This window comes from Trachemys scripta, chromosome 3, assembly GCF_013100865.1.
Source record: "Trachemys scripta elegans isolate TJP31775 chromosome 3, CAS_Tse_1.0, whole genome shotgun sequence".
Lineage (NCBI taxonomy): Eukaryota > Metazoa > Chordata > Testudines > Emydidae > Trachemys > Trachemys scripta.
The window spans coordinates 92221271-92239441 of record NC_048300.1 but is presented as its reverse complement, the minus strand read 5'-3'; the positions used below and the strand labels follow the sequence as shown (position 1 = coordinate 92239441).

Here is an 18171-nt window from a genome sequence, read left to right as displayed (position 1 = left end):
TTCACCTAGCCTAGCTGACACCTGACCGGAGGACAAGATGGTTAAAAAGGGAGGAGGGAAGTTCCCTTTGTCTGTGTGAGTTTCACTTTGGACCAGAGTGGGAAAGCTCCAGAATTCAGCCTCTTATTAAGTAGTGAGTATTAGTGAAGGAAATAAATAGGTTTATGTTTATTTCTTTGTAACCTGTCTTGTGCAATTAGAGGAATAGTCAAATTTGGTATTTGGGTATTTTTTTTATGTGTAACTAAGGGTTTGCCCGGGGAGCATCCTCTGTGTTTGGAATCTGTTGTCTGTGAGAGTAGCTGGTATGCTAATCTCTCCCAGAGGGTTTTCTTTTACCTTTCTTTTCTTTAATTAAAAGCCTTTTTTTTAATACCTGATTGATTTTTCCTTGTTTTAAGGTCCAAGGGGTTGGATCTGTGTTCACCAGGGAATCGGTGAAGAGTCTCTCAAGACTACCCAGGGAAGGGAATTAGTGCTTGGGAGTGGTGGCAACCAGACCAGATCTAAGCTGTTAATTGAGCTTAGAGCTTCTCATACAGGTCCCCACATCTATACCCTAAAGTTCAGAGTGGGGAAGGAACCTTGACAGGGCTAAATTATGAATCATTTATTTGCACATGAAATCCTTTTGAAGTCAGTGGGACTACTGCTCTGAATAACTGCTTACCAATGTGAGCAAGGGATTCACAATCTTGCCCAAAGTAATCAGAAGAGTTTCTTGAACCTTGATCCTACCAACACTTAAGAACATGTGTAACTTTATGCATGTGAGCTATCCCACTGACTTCAATGAATGAATCGTGTGTAAAGTTACGCACATGCTTAAGTGTATGCTAGATGAGGCCTTAGATTGCAAGCTCTTTTAGAGAATGGACTGTAGTATACCGAAGCTACATGCATGTGAAAGAATTCACTCCTTTGAGAAATTATTACAACAACTCAATAACACAAAAGAATGTCAGTTGATTAAAAAATATATGATATCTTCAACTGTAGCAAATGATTATTTACAGCCATTCAGAACAGGGTTCCAAACGGAATTAATGTTCTAAATAACATGCTACTATGTTAAACATTTTTAAAATTCATTTACTAAATTATAATTGTCCCAATTATGCTATTCTTACTTAGGCTGAGAAGTAGCTTACTCAGTGAGTAGTCCCAAGGGGGGAATCAATGAGACTGCTCACTAAATAACATATTACTCCGCTTGAACAAGGCAAGCAGAGAAGGATCGCTATGATTAAATATCCTCCAATGGCTAGTTTTCCAAGAATTGTTTATTTCTCTGTGCCCATCCTGAACATCTCACATCACATTACAGATGCAAAAAGCAAGGGAAAACCATAAAATAGCATTATTATAAAAAATACTACCCAGGGGGTAAAAAATATGGTCTGGATCCTCAATCCAGGGCAGCAGAAGTTGGTAGAACTAAGGAAGGGATAAAAGGCAGTATGTGGAATTAAGTCTGTACATTTGTATCTGTACGCAAATGCCAGAAACCCCTACGTTTAAAGGACTTGCAGATATGGCACTTGTCACTTATGTGCCCTTCGCCTAAGTACCTTAGGCAGCTGGTATGTGGATCGCTGACGGGCATAGGCCATTTGCAGCGATTATAGGGCTTAAAGCCTGGGGACCGGGCATGCGTCAGCAGTAAATAAACTGGCCCGGCCCGCCAGGGTGCTTACCCTAGCGAGCTGTGTGCCAAACGTTGCCAACCCCTGCTGTAGAATATACAATTTATTTAAAAATACAAGAAAACTATAGTCAATGTCATGGCTGCTATTCAGAGCCCTGAGGGCATCCATGAAATTGACAAAAAGGGCAAGAGAATTCCCTTTTCACCAAAGCATTGTCCACAGACCTCAGTGGTGGAACCCTCACCCACATCTTTCCTATTTACCTTGAGCTACTAGATTTAATCTTCCACCTCGTATGTGTCTTTAAAACTGTGTTCAAATGCTGTATTACCAACATAATTCTTGCTCCCTGAGAACAACAGCTCCCAGCAAGCCCATATTCAAATCGACATAGTTTATAACTCTTTTTCCCATCACCATAACTGTAGAGAGAAACACCCACATAGCACAATACAGAAACCCTTACGCAACTAATTGTCACGCCCGAGAATGATCCCATTGAAATCTCCAGGATTACTCACATGAGAAAGGGTTTCAATTTGGATCCATAACAAATAAATTGAAAACATAATTCTTTGGAACTTTTATCAATACAATCAACTCCATTCATTTTTGTGGAACTTTTCTTTATGCTGCTTATAAATTCTGAGCAGTTACAGAAACACAATGGGCAATTAAAAACAGCTCAGCAAAATCACAAAAACACCTTCAAATTAAAGGAAAAGTAAGTGAAGAATGGTAAAAAGGTTAAAGCAGCACTAGCTTTCTGGCATCCAATCACAGATCCCACAGAGTTCTACAATGAAACTCATCAGCATAGCTTGTGGAGAGAAAAATGAGTTGCCAAACGGACATCAGGTAGGAATATAAACTGCAGCATGTACAATGTTCCATGATGTCAATGCCAAAACAAAGTTAAATTGGGCACACAGCCTGATCTCCAACCCAAATTCCAGTAGGATCATAGTTATCTTGGTGGCTATCACAACATCTATCTTTAGAGCCCTGGAAAAGTGACTCATCTTGTGTAATTTTTGGAAAATTCTGTTCACTGATTAGGTACCACTCTTGTCAATCAGCTTTTTAAGTGAAAGCTGCACTGGAAATACTGTCTAGGAACTCTTAAGTTCTGACAGGGCTGGGTGGGGGGGTTCTCAATCTAAATGTGAGAAACTGAATTTCTGTTTCTTTTCCATGATGAGGTATTGAGATACAATATATGCTCATGTTTTGATTAGTCTTAATGAAACCTGGATATTTATGGAAGATTTTGTTACAGTAAGGTAAAGAGTTGGAAGGCTACATAGTTGCTCAATATCGTTCTGTTTTCTGTTATAACCAGTTCTTCCTGAGAGAAGGAGTTGTGGTTGAGATATAAAAGCAGTGGTGATTTATTAGATGCAATGTTTTACCAAGACTTCTAGAAAAGTACAGTACTTTTTGCCTACTCATGTAGGTAACGATATATAGATGTAGATGTATACATGCATATGTGATATAGGTATGTCAAAACTCTCTTTTAATTTTAGATTGTCATTGTCCTCACCTTCATGCCTATTTTGTTTTGTTTTTTACACTTTTTATTCATATATTTGTATCTCATTGCCTTGTACCATACCTGTTACTATAGGCATGGCTGTTGGACCTACATGTTATTAAAATTCCCTGACACTTCCCATTAAAAGATGCTGTTTTCAGTTGCTTTACAACTTTGCTAAACTTTAACAATTTAGGCTTAACTTTTCCATGCCAGGTGTCTGCCTCATATATATAAAATTTTCAGCCAAAATGGTTCAGCCATATCAGAGAATGAGGCTTGAAAAAATAGATATAATTTTGCCCATGTTAAAAAATTCTCAAGACCTTTTCTTTTAAATGTTCTATCGCCCCCTATACTTTGGAGTAGAAATCTAAAATGTGGCAGTGGTTGACTTTTCTGTCAGGGATGTGCTTTCTGCCTTCCCCATAAAAATGTGGCTAAGTAATAAGCCTTTGAAATTTGCAGTTTGCACATGCTCAGTAGAGGTTGAAGACTCCAATCTCACGGAGCATATTCCATCTTCTCATCGCTACTAGTGCTGATCATACAGTGCATATGTCATCACCACAGAGTGACTAAGCATGCTCCAAGCCCACAGCTAGGGGGGCACAGAAGGATTTCCCTCTGAAAGCTGATCTGTGACAGACTGGAGCCAGGCACTGGAACTGAGACAGAGAGCCTGTTGCCTCTGTTCTCAATAACACACACACACGCACACACAACCCCACTCTAGCACCAAGGCAGCATGGAGAAGATAGCTTTCTGATTCAAATGTGGACAGGACAAAAGCTGAACTGGGGAGAGGGAAAGAAGTAGATTGAGGAAAAGAGTGTGGTGAGACTGGGACTGGAAGGGGTGGGAGAGGAACTTGACTGGAAATTGGAGGGGGAGACTGGGGCTGGTTGGGCCAGGATACTGGGAGCCAAGGCTGGGTTAGGCAAGGAGACTGGAGGTTGGGGGCTTTGAGGAGGGGGTGAACTGGGACTGGAAGCTCGTGAAAGAAACTGAGGGGTGCATGGGGAGTGGAGACTGGGAACCAAATGCTGGGAGGGGCAATGAAATCAGCTGAGGAACTGAGGTGACAGGGGAAATAGTAAATAGTGGAGGAGGGAGAATGGGGGCCTGGAAGCAAATAATTCTTCTACTCCTCCCTTAAAAGCCAACAACATGATATGTTAATCTTTAATGACACAAGGCAACTCTTCTTAAGAAAACAACAAGGTCATTGTGGGTAACTGACTGATATAATAAAAAGGCTTATTAGCCCTGTACCTCCTGCTGCTCATCATTTTTTCTCTACGGCAGCAAAGGATTTGGGGGGAAAGGGCAAAGCAGGGAAGGAATTATGATTTTCACAGTCTTTTCTCAAGGCTTCTTCTCAGGCAGTACAAAAACATACAGGCCCTTATGCAGGATTACATCTAAAGGTACAATCCAGCCCTAAACACATTTAATTTAGAGTGTGTTTTGTGATCTCTATCCCTTGGGCATTTCCTTACTGAGAAGTGAATTGTGAATGAAACAGTCATGCTTTCATGGTGCTTGGAGCAAGAATTTAGAAAAGAGCCCTTTGAGCTACGAGGCAGAATTCTAGGTGAGTTGGCCTGAATGCCTTCTGCTTCCTCCAGGCCTCCAACCTGGGAAGAAGAGTGGGGTAAAGAATGCTGGAGGTAATCCCACTGTGGCTGGGGGCACTGGAGAGTCAGATGCAGAGAAGTTAAGTAACTTCCAGAGAGGTACTGAGGTCTGGTAATTTTGGTACAGGAATGCAAGTCAGGAGACTTGGGACTAATCCAGGCTCTGACATTAATATAGGAACCAATCAACTCCCATTGAAATGAATGGGAGTATTTCTATTGACTTCAACAAAAGTTGGATTGGGCCCTAGCTGAGTAATCTTAGTCAAATCTCTTAACCTCTCTCAGCTTACATTTTGCTATTTGTAACTGGAGACAGTATTTTTTTGTAAGTGGCAAAAATGTGAAACTACATAAGGTTTAGTTTTAGTATGTCCACAGCCACAGGCAGGCAGGGTTCACATTTGTTTCACTGTGAAAGTACTAATGTATATAATACAGTGTCCTTGTTTAGGGACATGTTTCTCTGCTGAAGAAGTATAACTGAAAACAACAATAGCAATGCATAATTACTTATAGGGCCTAAGACATCTGGGTGCCTAACAAAATGTAATCAAATATGTTTTAAGAAAGCCAGAGATTATAATGATTGTATACAGAGCAGGTGCAAAACCAATGAAAGCAAAACAAAATCCCATAGCCATCACCCAAACATACAATAAATAAAACAACATCCATCATAGATTCTAAAAAGAAAAAGAAAACAAGAACATCTTGAATCTCCCTAGGAAGCATGTGATGGGTGTGCTGTGCACTATATTGAATGCAGTACTTACCAAATCCAACAGTTTTTACTAGTTCTTTAATCAGCAAAGCTTTCCACACCCTCAATGCAAGGTTTGCCTGAGTAAGAAGTGTAGGATCAGGAACTGTACTGGTGAAGCATAGAGACAGTGAGTGAAATCCTGGTTCCACTAAAGTCAATGGGAGTTTTGCCATTGACATTAATGGGACCCGGATTTAGACAAAGTATTTAGAGAATACGGAGGGTTCTTAAGCTAAGGTACTGATACACATAAGAAAAAATGACTCTGGAAGAAAATATTGGTACATGGTTGAGAAAAGATAACTTCAGACTGAAACATAAACAACAGGGGTAACCTGAATATTTTAAACAAAATTGAAAACCATGGGCAAGACAATGAAATCCTTCTCCTCCTGCCAAAAAGACACTAAGGTCTACACATTGCAAAGAACTAAGGTCAATGAGAAATTAATAGGCTACACTTCAACAAGAGCAACTGTCACAGGGGAAAATAAATGTTGGGACCCTCCCTTCCAAATAGCCATAAAAAAAAGGAGAGTGATCACAACCCCCTAGACCTACTCATGACCCCTTAGAGGGGTTGCATCCCCCCCCAAGGATATGGTAATGGCACTGTCTGTAGTCTGGTGAAATAAACAAGACTCCAAACACTTAAACAAGAAGTATCAAATTATTTATTAAAAGCTTGTTTGTTATGTTGAATGGTATTTTCATAGTAACCAGAGTGTTGCATGCACTATTCATGCTCCCTCCTGCCCCTAATCTGTCCCTGACTCACCTCCTCTATGGAAGGGGAGAGTGGGTGACACAGAGTTCAGTACCCTGGCTACATGCCACTGGGCAATTCTCAAAAGGAAAATCCCAAGCTGCCCTTTAAAACAACTTTGTTCTGCTGGAGCAATGCAAAGGGGAAATACACTGGGTAGGGGTCAGGTGCAAGAATAGGTTGATTACTACTAAAAATTGTAATGGCAATGATAGTGAGCACTAGATGGCTAGTTACGGTTTCAATAGGGATTTGTAATCAGCACAGTAGCACCATTACACATTTCAGGGTCACAATGTTTATGAGTTTTGCTGGCCTGGCCAGAGGAGGCTGAGAACGTGGTAACAGAAAATGCTCCTTTTCAGGGCGATCCAATCAATAAGGAACAGACAAAAGTCAGGTGTCACTTTCCCTTCCTGGCAGGTACCACCAGCTACAACAAAATTGCAGACCTATCTTAAGGTTAAACTTGTGGTTTTTCTTTTATTATTGTGTTTACTAATCAAGGAATTTACAAGGGAGTGGTATGTTGTTTTGAGAGCTGCACTGGAATTGCAAGCGATCACTTTATGGGCACTGAAGAGGTGTCCAGGTCCTGATTGCGGGCTAGAGATCTCTGTAACAATGAATGCAAGTACAGTCATTCTGGAAACAGCGAGCTTAAAGGAAGGTGGGGTGAGTTGTGCCACCCTGCCTTAGTGGAGCAGCCTGTTTTCGCTCTCTATTTTGGGTTCTTGTATGTTCTGAACTCTAAGAAATAAAGTAGGGTAACACGGTACTTTCATTTTTATCTAATTTCTCTGTTTCCATACCATAAAGATCACGTACTATCCAACAACTAAGCATGTCGTTTATTTGTTTGAATTTACAAATATTACAGTAAACTAATAAGAATACTAATTTAAGTCTTTCTTTGGAGCTAATACTAAATATGTAGGACACCATCTGACATTCTGCTGAGAACAGTATTTGGTCTTTCATTTTCATTATGTCTAGTGCATGTCTGTTCTTTTTCTGTGTTAGTGTATCCATGACATCCCAGAAGGCATTTTTATGCAAAGTGTCCTAATGCTGTCATATTGAACACTTAAAAGCCTGATCTCATCTTAAAAGCTCAAGTTGAACACTTAAAAGCCTGGCCTGATCTCATACTGCTGTAACTCCATCTACTTCATTAAAATGGCTCCTGGTCTACATTGTTGTGAGAGCAAAGCAGACCCACAGGTATCTTTTTAATAAATAATTCTAGTAAGCATACAGTACGGGCCTGATTCTGATCTCAGTTACATTGGTGCACATCAGGAATAACTCCACTGAAGTCTATGGAGTTATCTGGTGTAAATCCAACATAAGTCAGAGGAGAATCAGACCACATTTATTTGGAATCTCCCTTTTTAACAGCCATTTTTTCTTTTGAGATTACCTATCATACTTTTATTCTATTCGAACAATAAGAAAATGAAGGTGCCACCACACAGATATCCATTGTCCTAATTGGCAAACAAAATTCCAGAGGTTTACTCATTTCAGACAGATCAGTGTAATTGCCATCTTGAACTTTGCTAAATTTAAACCATTTGGGTTGAAATTTTTCATGCCAGATGTCTGCTTCAGGCTAACATATATACAAAAGTTTCAACTAAAACGGTTCAGTTGGGTAAAAAGAGGTTAGGGTAAAATACGTTAGTTTGCAACGTATAAAAATTCTTGCAACTGTTTCTTTAAGAAACTCTAGCATTCCCTCGCATTAGAACAGAGACTTGAAATTTGGCAGGCTGATCACTGTAATGTCAGGAATGTGCCATTTGCTGTCCCTTTAATATCAGCCCAAATTCAGCCACGTTATAAGATTCTGAAAAATCTCAGTTTGCACACGCTCAGTAGAGATATCTTAGAGTTTGGTAGCTAAATTCTCCAAAGATTCTGTAGACACTGAGCATGCTCCATCTCCTCAATCTTCCTACGTGGTGATGAGACTACATATGCATCATCTCCACCAAGCTGGGGAACGGAGAAATGAGCAGAGGGGGCAGAAGATGGTGAGGCTATGAACACAGTGAAGGGAAGCAGGAGCAGACGAGGGAAGACAGGAACAGAGGGGGAGCAGGGGCAGGGGCTGGGTGGAAAGATAGGAGCAGTGGGTGAGGCTAGGGGATGAGTTAGACACAGGGCAGAAGGGGATAACAGGACTGAGGAGGTGAGAATAGAAGAAAAAGGGGACAGGAAGAAACTGGGATTGAAAGATTTTAACCACTAAATAACACTCTATTCCCCTCTAGTGGCAGGTTACTCCACTATTAGTTCAAGTGGCAGAGCACTGTACTGTGGGTATAAAGATCCCAATCCTGCTGATTCACCATCTGGGTGAGAGGGACAGTATGGTTCCACAAGATGACATTTTTATGTTTTCAAAGTTTAAGTTTTAAAAGTCTAGGAAATTACTTTAAAATATAATAAGAAAACACTCAGGTTGCAAAGTCAAGCACTCAAATCAAAGTAGTATGTGTGTATGTATTAGTTTATTACATGGTCACATGTATTACATTTTTCACAGGACTTTGAACCCTTCATTCTAGCATTTCCTAACATTTGAATGCTTAATTTTGCAATCTTAATGTTCTTTTAACATAGGTTTTTTGGATGCAATATAACATTATTAGTTATAACATTATAAGTGCCTTACCAATAGTAGCTGATAGGTAACTCCTTATACAAGGAGTTTAATGCAGCTCGAGCAAAAAACTATATCAGTGAAAAAATGATAGCAATGGCTTTTTTATTTATCAACATCTTTATAATAAATGACAACGCCTAACCATTTGTATTATTTTTATGCAGGAATCATGAAATGATAAAAGAGTTCTTTATAAACTGGCACTGCAGAAGGATGTGATGACATCAGTAAGCAGAATGACAAAATGATTTTACTCCACTTCCTGTGTTAGAGATACTATCTATATAACCACAGTTGTTATCCAGGTATTGCAACTATGGCCTTGGCTAACAGCAGCAGAAAGTGAATTAGATTTGCAAAAATGATCAGCATTTTTGGAGCATAGCAGCAATTTGGCAAGTATTTCAATTTTCTGTAATTCTGAAGTTTCTTTAACACCTTTAAATATAGGTGAGGCAAATTGCTGTGATAACAGAGACAAACCAAACTACATGCCACTTTGCAAATTAATATTTACATATTGCATTTTAATTTTCTGATTATTACAACTGTCAAATAACGCTGACATTTTTCTGCAAGTATTTGCTCAAATAAAATACTGAATTAGCTCTGTTCTCCTGTAGCTTCTCGGTAAGGCTGTGTATGTCTGTCATAGCCACAATCTCCATGGAAATGGTGACAGGGTTGGTTTGTTTGCTTGTTTGTTTGTTTCAGAAAAAGTCCTGGTCCTAGTCACCAGAGTAAGTTCACTACTGAGCAGACTTCCTATATGATTAGTTATAAATTTGGTTTTCTACATGTCTCGTGAAGAGGATTATGACACATATTGTTGAAGACTGCAAAATAACTCAACTTTCTGAAGGTTTTCATGCCTTGAACATCGTTGTTAAGAACGCTGTGCTTGACTTGACCCTACAGCTCGGGGATGACCAGAATCCAAGTACTCGTAACAGAACAGAGATATTCATAGCACTTTACTAATACTGAGCTAAATTCTTCCATCTTTAGACTACTTCTTACACAAGTTCCACTGACTTCAGTGGGACTACTTACATGAGTAAGAATCTAGGAGAACCTGGTTCTTTATTATTAACAATGCTATTTTACTATTGGCTATCAATCAGGTATTATGTCTCACAAGTTTGTACAGAATCCACTTTTTCATCAACTTACCGGTAATTACCATTCCAGCACTAATGACAATTACAGTATTCAAATGCTTTTTCAAATTCAGGGCTTTTCCTGTAATTCTTTCTTTTGATATCATTTTCCCTATCCTGGGAAAAGCAGTATTTCTTAATCTGTCAAAGGGCAGAAAATCCAACACCGTCTAGTAAACAAACATGCCCATACTTGTCTTTCGGAAAGTACTGCAACAGCATACAGAGCTCAAATATTTCATTCAGCTGCCATGCAGGTTGTAACAATCACAGATTTGCAACCAATCTACTTACAGCACTATCCGCCCCAACTGTATTTAGATTCTTGCATACTGCTTAGCAGCTGCACATACATTTTTATTCTAGAAAGCTAGAAGAACAGTGCTAGAAATGACTACCTGTCATAACCTAGTATGTTAGTTTCTCCCTTGAAAACTAAACTACATACAATAGTTGATGCTTCCTAGTTGCTATAGAGATAACGTTTTTCTTCCTAAAAAAAACCAACAGATACAAAGGGCCTGATTCAAAGTTCAAAAGCTCCCATTGCCTTCAGTGGGCTTTTGATTGATGTCTAAGCTGAACTGAAGCAAAACTATATTAATTGCAAGTATTCCAGTTTGCTATTGATATACCGGACTAGCCCAAGTCTACATGCAATTTTTTTAAACTGACCAGCGGAGTATTCATGAATTATCCTGAAGGCAAATGACAAATGTTTGCCAGTCATCATGCAACTTACATAGGACCAGAAAGGAGTAATAAGCCCTTCATGTCAGGAACAGTCTGAGGACAACTCTGCCATCTATGTGCCATATAATTTAATTAGTTCACAAGCATTCCTACACAAGTATTTTTGTGGTCAGCAAATATTTTCATATTTTAAACTTTAAAACTTTTAATTAAATTTTTCATTTTTCAACTGTATCTTTTTTCAAAGACGATGACTAAAACTGAATGCTATACTCCACATGCAGACAAACCTATGTTTTTTGTAAAGCCATAGCAAAATCTGCTTGAACTTATCAAATATATCACACTGTTGATAGAGTACGTAAAGATGCTTTTAACATGCCTAATTAAACTATGCTTAGCTTGACCTGAAAGTGTGACTATGATTCCGTTCATTTTCATCTGCTGTCCCTTTTGTTTTGTATTATCAGAAAGGGTAAACAGGAGCAAACGATTTAGTTATTTCATTAGAACACGATTTATACCTTTCACAAATCTATGTGCAGCTGGTAAATTATACTTTTCCAAATATATACTTAAACCAGCAATAAATATAATCTCCAAAAATGTGCTTACTACAGGCCCTGATCCAGCAAAACACTTAGGCACATGCTTAACTTTAAGCATGTGACTAGTCCCGCTGAAGTTGTTTTTGAACAGGCATTTTTACTATTATTATTTAAATATAAATAAATGAACAAACAGCTTAGAAGAAATGGGTTCATACTAAATAACAGAGCCAACAGAAATGTGGTATACAAGGTGTTAACCCATGACAACTCCACTAATCTGAGGTATAATCAGTATTAAGAATTTTGAAATTATTGTAGTGCTTAATGGTGTTAGTGGATCATTGGTTAGTAGCGGCAGTTAGCTGGTTAATAAGGCAACAGATACGCATAAGGCAAGAGTTGCACATTTCTGATTATGGAAACTTAGCTCTACCAGAAGAGGACCAAGAGGAATCAACCCTTCCTGAATGATTCCAGTTTTCTTTTTCATGAAAAATATTTCTGGTTTTAACCTCCTTCTTCCCCAGCTGTACAGTGGTTTGAATTTTTTATTTTGATCTACTAGAAGTACCTATCCCAAAATCTAGGTACCTGGAGGTAAATTATTTCTAACATTTATTAGAAAAAATCCACACAAAATTCTAGCCGCTTAGGAACCACTAAACTCCCAACCCACCATAAAAACACCTCCTATTCCCAACCCATAATAATCACCTACCCTCCCTTATCACAAAACTGAACACCCTTGCCCTGCCCTGCCTCTCCTCTGATGCCCCGCTCCTTCTCCGAGGCCCCGTCCCCCAATTCACTCCAACTCCCCTCCCTCTGTCGCTCGTTCTCCACACCCTCACTCACCCGCTCATTTTCACCGGGCTGGGACAGGGGTTTGGGTTGCGGGAAGGGGTGAGGGTTCTAACTGGGGGGTGTGATCTCCAGGGTGGGGCCAGAAATGAGGAATTCAGGGTGCAGGAGGGGGCTCTGTGCTTAGGCAGTGAGTTGGGATGCAGGAGCAGGTGAGGGCTCCAGCTGGGGGCGCAGGCTCTGGGGTGAGGCCAAGGATGAGGGATTTGGGGTGTGGGAGGGGGCTCCTCTGGGCTAGGGCAGGGGGTTGGGGTGCAGGGCTGTGTGTGAGAGCTCTGGGCTGGGTTTGAGGGGTTTGGATGGCGGGAAGGGGATCAGGGCTGGGGCACGTGGTTGGGGCATGGTGGGGATGAGGGCTCCTGCTGGGGGTGTGGGCTCTGGGGTGGGGCTGGGAATGAGGGACTTGGGGTGCAGGAGGGTGCTCCGGACTGGGATCGAGCAGTTTGGAGGGTGGGAGGGGGATCAGGGCTGGGGGAGGGGGCGGAGGTGCAGGAGGGGGTCAGCGTATCAGGCTCTGGGCAGTACTTACCTCAGGCAGCTCCTGAAAGCAGCGGCATGTCCCCCCTCCTACATGGAGGCGTGGCCAGGTGGTTCTGCATGCTGCCCCATCTGCAGGCGCCACCCCCACAGCTCCCGTTGGCCGCAGTTCGTAGCCAATGGGAGCTCCAGAGCTGGTGCTTCGGATTGGGGCTATGTGCAGAGCCCCCCGGCTGCCCCTATCTGTAGGAGCTGGAGGGAGGTCATGCTGCTGCTTCCGGGAGCTGTGCGGACCCAAGGAAGGCAGGGAGCCTGCCTTAGCCCCCCTGTGCTGCCGACCGGACTTTTAATGGCCTGGTCGGCGGTGCTGACTGGAGCTGCTAGGGTCCCTTTTCAACCGGGCATTCCAGTCAAAAACCGGACACCTGGCAACTCTAGGCAGCCTAAGGCACAGTCCTGAGCCCTAACCCATAAGGAGCTCAGCAGAGGGAACCATTACCCCTCCTCTTCTTCACACATTTTGGGGTGATGTGTGTTCTCCAGAGCTCAAGGAGGGTGCAGTCTCAGCACTCCCCTCAGCACAGGACTGCAATTGTCCCTGACCCATGCACTGGTGAGAAGGAACACTCCTTGAGCCCCTTCCCCCCCCCCCCCCCCGCATACAAACCCACGTCAGGGCTAGTGACAGTATTGCCAACCCAACGTGCTCAAAAAATGGGGGGGAGGGATAGCTCAGTGGTTTGAGCATTGGCCCACTAAACCCAGGGTTGTGAGTTTAATCCTTGAGGGGGCCATTTAGGGATCTGGGGCAAAAAAATTGGTCCTGCTAGTGAAGGCAGGGGGCTGGACTTGATGACCTTTCAAGGTCCCTTCCAGTTCTATGAGATAGGTATATCTCCATATATTATTATTATGTGCATCAGACCCTTCAAAAATCATGAGATTGACTTTAAAATCATGACATTTTTGAGAGGAATGACTTTGGCATCTTTTTATTTGTCTTCTGGTGTCATAGCCTTTGGGGGTTATGTAGCAAACTATTGTCACCACCTTATGCAAATTAGTACCTTTTTTTTTTTTTAATTAAAGCTTGGCTTTTCATGTAATCCCATCAGGGCCGGCTTCAGGGTCTTTGCTGCCCCAAGCAGCACACACAAAAAAAAAAAAGAAGAAGAAAAAGCCGCGATCGCGATCAGCTCTACCGCTGCTGCTTCAGTCTTCGGCGGCAATTCGGCAGTGGGTCCTTTGCTCCGAGAGGGACCGAGGGACCTGCCGCCGAATTGCCGAATTGCCACCGAAGAGCCAGACGTGCCGCCCCTCTCCGTTGCTTGGTGGGCTGGTGCCTGGAGCCAGCCCTGAATCCCATGAATTGAGAAACTGGGGCTTTCAGTAAACTACCAAATATTGTGATGTTTGACAACATTGCAATCAGGACTTGAAAAACTAAAGGGACCTTACAGCACACTTCAAAGATCACAAAATCCAAATGCTGTAAAACCAAGCAAGGATGTTTGTTCCAGAGATGAAGAGCCTTATCTGAAAATGCCTTATTGTGTTTCTTGTTCTACTATTTAATGCTCTGCGCACTATCCTGGAAGTAACTCTCATTGTGAGCAAGCATGGGACTGTGTAGTCCCATGTGTAAGTACTAGAGGCTACACATACCACAGAAAGAAAGTAACGCGGTCAGCTACTGTAGTTCTCAACTTAAGGTACCATAATTTTTAGCACCTTCATAATTCAGAGGTCCTTGCTGCTTTATTGAATGGTCTATGTCATTTGACCTTTGTTTAAATTACCAAAAAACTTTTTGTCTGAAACTTCCTGTACATGGTCCAGATGAGTGCTGGACAAACAGATCCATTTTCCTGTTTAAAAGTTTAACTTGTGCAAATAAAACAACATGTATTCATTATGGTAAATAAGATTCATGGGAAAGGATCTGTGTGCTAAGAGCAGAAGAGGGTTTTATCATAACTATAATGTTGTGCAGCATTTATTTTAGTCCCTTTGAAAACAGTGTAAAATCAAAGTTGTGTTACTGTTCCCACTATCTTCAAGTTATTTTTAAGTGACAAAGTGAAGTGCCAAGATTAAGTACTACCAGGCAGGAAGTTCTGCAGAGGTAGCATGAATCACTGCAGAGCATTTTCAGCCCACATCATGCATGCAACTGCACACACACACACAACTCCACATAAGGCCTTAAGGAGGTATCTGAGATTGTGGTTTATTAACCTGGCAATACAGTTTTTGCTGAACAGAAGAGAATGTGAATGCAAAGCCTGATCCACATCTTTCCACTGGAAAGGGTCCCCGGAGAAAAAAGCAACATTTAACATGCTTCAAAAATTGCCTATTCCTTGTTACTCACTGTCAAGCTCATGCTTAATCTCTACTGTATCTTTATAAGTCTTACCATGCCCACTATGGGCAAATCTGTAAGCCATACTTGGGTTTTCCTCTATTTTTACTTAGTCAAGCAAACTCCTTTTGCCTTGGCAAAAAATAATAAAAACAAATAAAAGCAGAGTAATAACTGAGTAAAGACCTTGGGATTTGGCCTCAATTTACAGTTCAGAAAGAATAAAGAATACCCAACCTGCAGAATCTAGCAGAGATGTAGTTTTTTTAATGCCAGAGAAAATATAATGATACTGCAAATGTACCTTTTCTAAGCACTTTGTGCATATAAAAGAGGATCCTCTTACCACAAGAAAACTTATATTGTTTTATTTAGAATTCATAATGCAAGTATTTTATTCTTAGAAATTGAAAACCAATCTATTCTTAACCTCTGATCATGTTTACTAGGTTAAGAGAGTACTTTTGGCTTAATAAGATGGAGATAGAAAATGCCTTCTTCAAATTATTATTCATTTAGAGAGAGTCAAAACATGAAATCCTGTAAATTAAAGAGTTTGGGGCTTAGGAGACTCAGCTTTGATTTGCAGTCATCATGGGATCAGCAGGGGATGGTGGGAAATTTTTGTTCTTTACCAAAAGACTCCTCTTAATTATGTGATGGAGCTGCTAAGCAGGGGACTACAACTCCCATCAGCGCCACTGCAATTCCCTTTCTCCCTGGCCAGGTAAGAGGAAATGTCCTGAACCAGGAGTGCTGGGCTCTGTTTGGAGAAGTGGCACTGGCAGCCACATTGAAGCCAGGAGCTGAACAGAAACTGGAGGCAGAAAATCCCCAAGAACCATATGCAGAGCTGCGTGTGGAACAGGCTGTGACTGCCAAACTTTACATCTGGGTGCAGGTCTGTGTGGGACTTATGTGGGAGCAGCAGCAGCTGGGCAGGCAGCCAGTGCAGAGGGGCCTCAAGAAGAGACACTATCTGAGCCTCACTTGGAAACCCACAAGCTCCTATTTTCTGGAATAGACCCTGGACTGAAGAGGACACCCCAAGTACTAAAAATCTGAAGAACCTGACTCTTCATTTGACTAGCTCAGAGGCCCAAACCAGAACCACTACTGCTCCCATTGAACGATGCCTGGCTATCTGCAACCTTTCCCTTTCCTGCCAGTCCTAGTAAAATACCTTTTCCCTTAGCCATGTTTCTGAGTGATTTTGGGGACTCACCAGGGCTAGCAATGACAAAGCCTAGCTGCTGAAAAAACTACAGTGCTTGCCTCCCAATCGTGATACACCTAGCACTAGAGTGGCCACTCACATGTTCCCAGAATACCAGACATTCTAGCACTTCCAGGAATGGCATGGACCTGCTCTGCCTGCGTGACCTGGCCCCTGCCACCATGACCTCATACATCACATGGGGGATGCTACTTTCAAGAGGGCACCACCCTGTCCCCGCCGGCCTAACCTCGCATGCAGCATGTATACACAGTCACACCGATGGAGATGGAGTGGTGCATTGTTCAAAATTGCGTCCCCTGTCTTATATTGGACTAAGCCACATCCGGTTTTGTCTGAGTCTCCATTTCTGCCACATCCTATTTGACATAGGACAAATAGAACTGAACAGTTTTCTAGATGAGAGTGTACTACTGGTTTATATAATGGCATTATAAATGTTAGTACTATTCTCCATCTCACCATTACATCTGTATTGTAACATGCTATTCCCTTTCTTAATCAGTGCTGCTTACTGAGTAGAGGTCTTCACTGAGTTGCCCACCAGGATGATACAATGATCTACTAGATGTTAAGTTTTAGCAGGATTGTACTGCACCCAGAGATTTTTGGGGGTACTTTTGTAAATGTAAGTAAATAGCTAAATGCTTTGTAGCAATTAACATTATTTGAATATTGAAAAACAAATTAGGAAACACAAAACAGGGCTTTTTAAAGGCTTCTAAATGTAAAAACTTGAAAGGAACTAATGTTTTGTCACAACTCATCAACATCAAAGTCAGTCAACCTTCCTTGTGAATTAATTTAATAATGCACAAGAATAGTTTTCTTTGGGTATGTTCAAGCCTGAGTATTATAATGACAGGGTAAAAGAATTGCTTGCGCATTTACAAGGAGCTTCATTTTTTATTATTAGAGAAACCCACAAACCCCACTAAGTCAGCTGGAGCTGCAGGTGTGGTGCATCTTAGAAAAATAGCACACTCGTATAATGTGTCTAAATATGGATTTAGCTGTAGGTACACAGATTTGGAAATGTTGGGTTTAAAGAAATAGATTAAGTAGACCTATTGCAGCTAGGCTGAAAAATCTTAAGGCTTCCCCGAGGCCTCAGAAGGATAATTAATAGAGCCCCAATCTCCACTGTGTGTGCCACTAAAAATAATTGATTGTGGATGTCCCATCATCAAGTAACTTTTTAGGCAAAAGTAATAATACTACATGATAGTATCCCTCATGCTTCTGGATCTCACCTTGTAATACTCTCTCTCTCACACACACATCAGGGAAATATAGGATTATTTTAGCACCCTTTTCAAATTTCAGTATACTGAGAGTCAGAATTCTACCAGTGACAAAGTCTATGATGCCACCCCCAACTCCCTTTGAAAATGGAATTTTCTGCAGTAGTTTTCCATGATACCCACCAGCAGTTGCTTCAGTGATACTGTTGGGAGTTTCAAGTATGATGATGAGACTGTTGTTTTTATCCCTGAAGATGTAGGGTTTGCTTGATAGGGTCTCATGTCATTGGATCTGGAGGTCTCTTGAAGCCACATACTATACATTCTTTAAACAGCCCCCCACCCTCCTCTCCATTAAGACCATAACTAGATATGGATGACCTAAAGCTGTCATCCAAGGTTTCTCTTGTCATGATACATTGATTAATTCTTTGTCTTTTTTTTTGCCAAACACAGATACTTTTCTATCTCAGTGCCCTAAATCCCACTGATTTAAAGAGCTCTCATCATCCCACAGGATCTCTTTGGGGAAGCTTTTAAATCTGCATACC

General features: G+C 41.3%; 1 protein-coding gene and 1 long non-coding RNA gene across 3 annotated transcripts in view; one reads left to right on the top strand and one right to left on the bottom strand.

The window, feature by feature from the left end:
• SYNE1 (spectrin repeat containing nuclear envelope protein 1) overlaps positions 1-18171 on the bottom strand; it is a 475430-nt gene that overhangs the window by 413214 nt on the left and 44045 nt on the right. The window lies entirely within an intron of this gene.
• LOC117874829 lies at positions 76-11359 on the top strand. Its single transcript, XR_004645088.1, has 3 exons — positions 76-133; positions 7382-7582; positions 9197-11359. It is a non-coding gene; the product is annotated as an uncharacterized LOC117874829 (long non-coding RNA).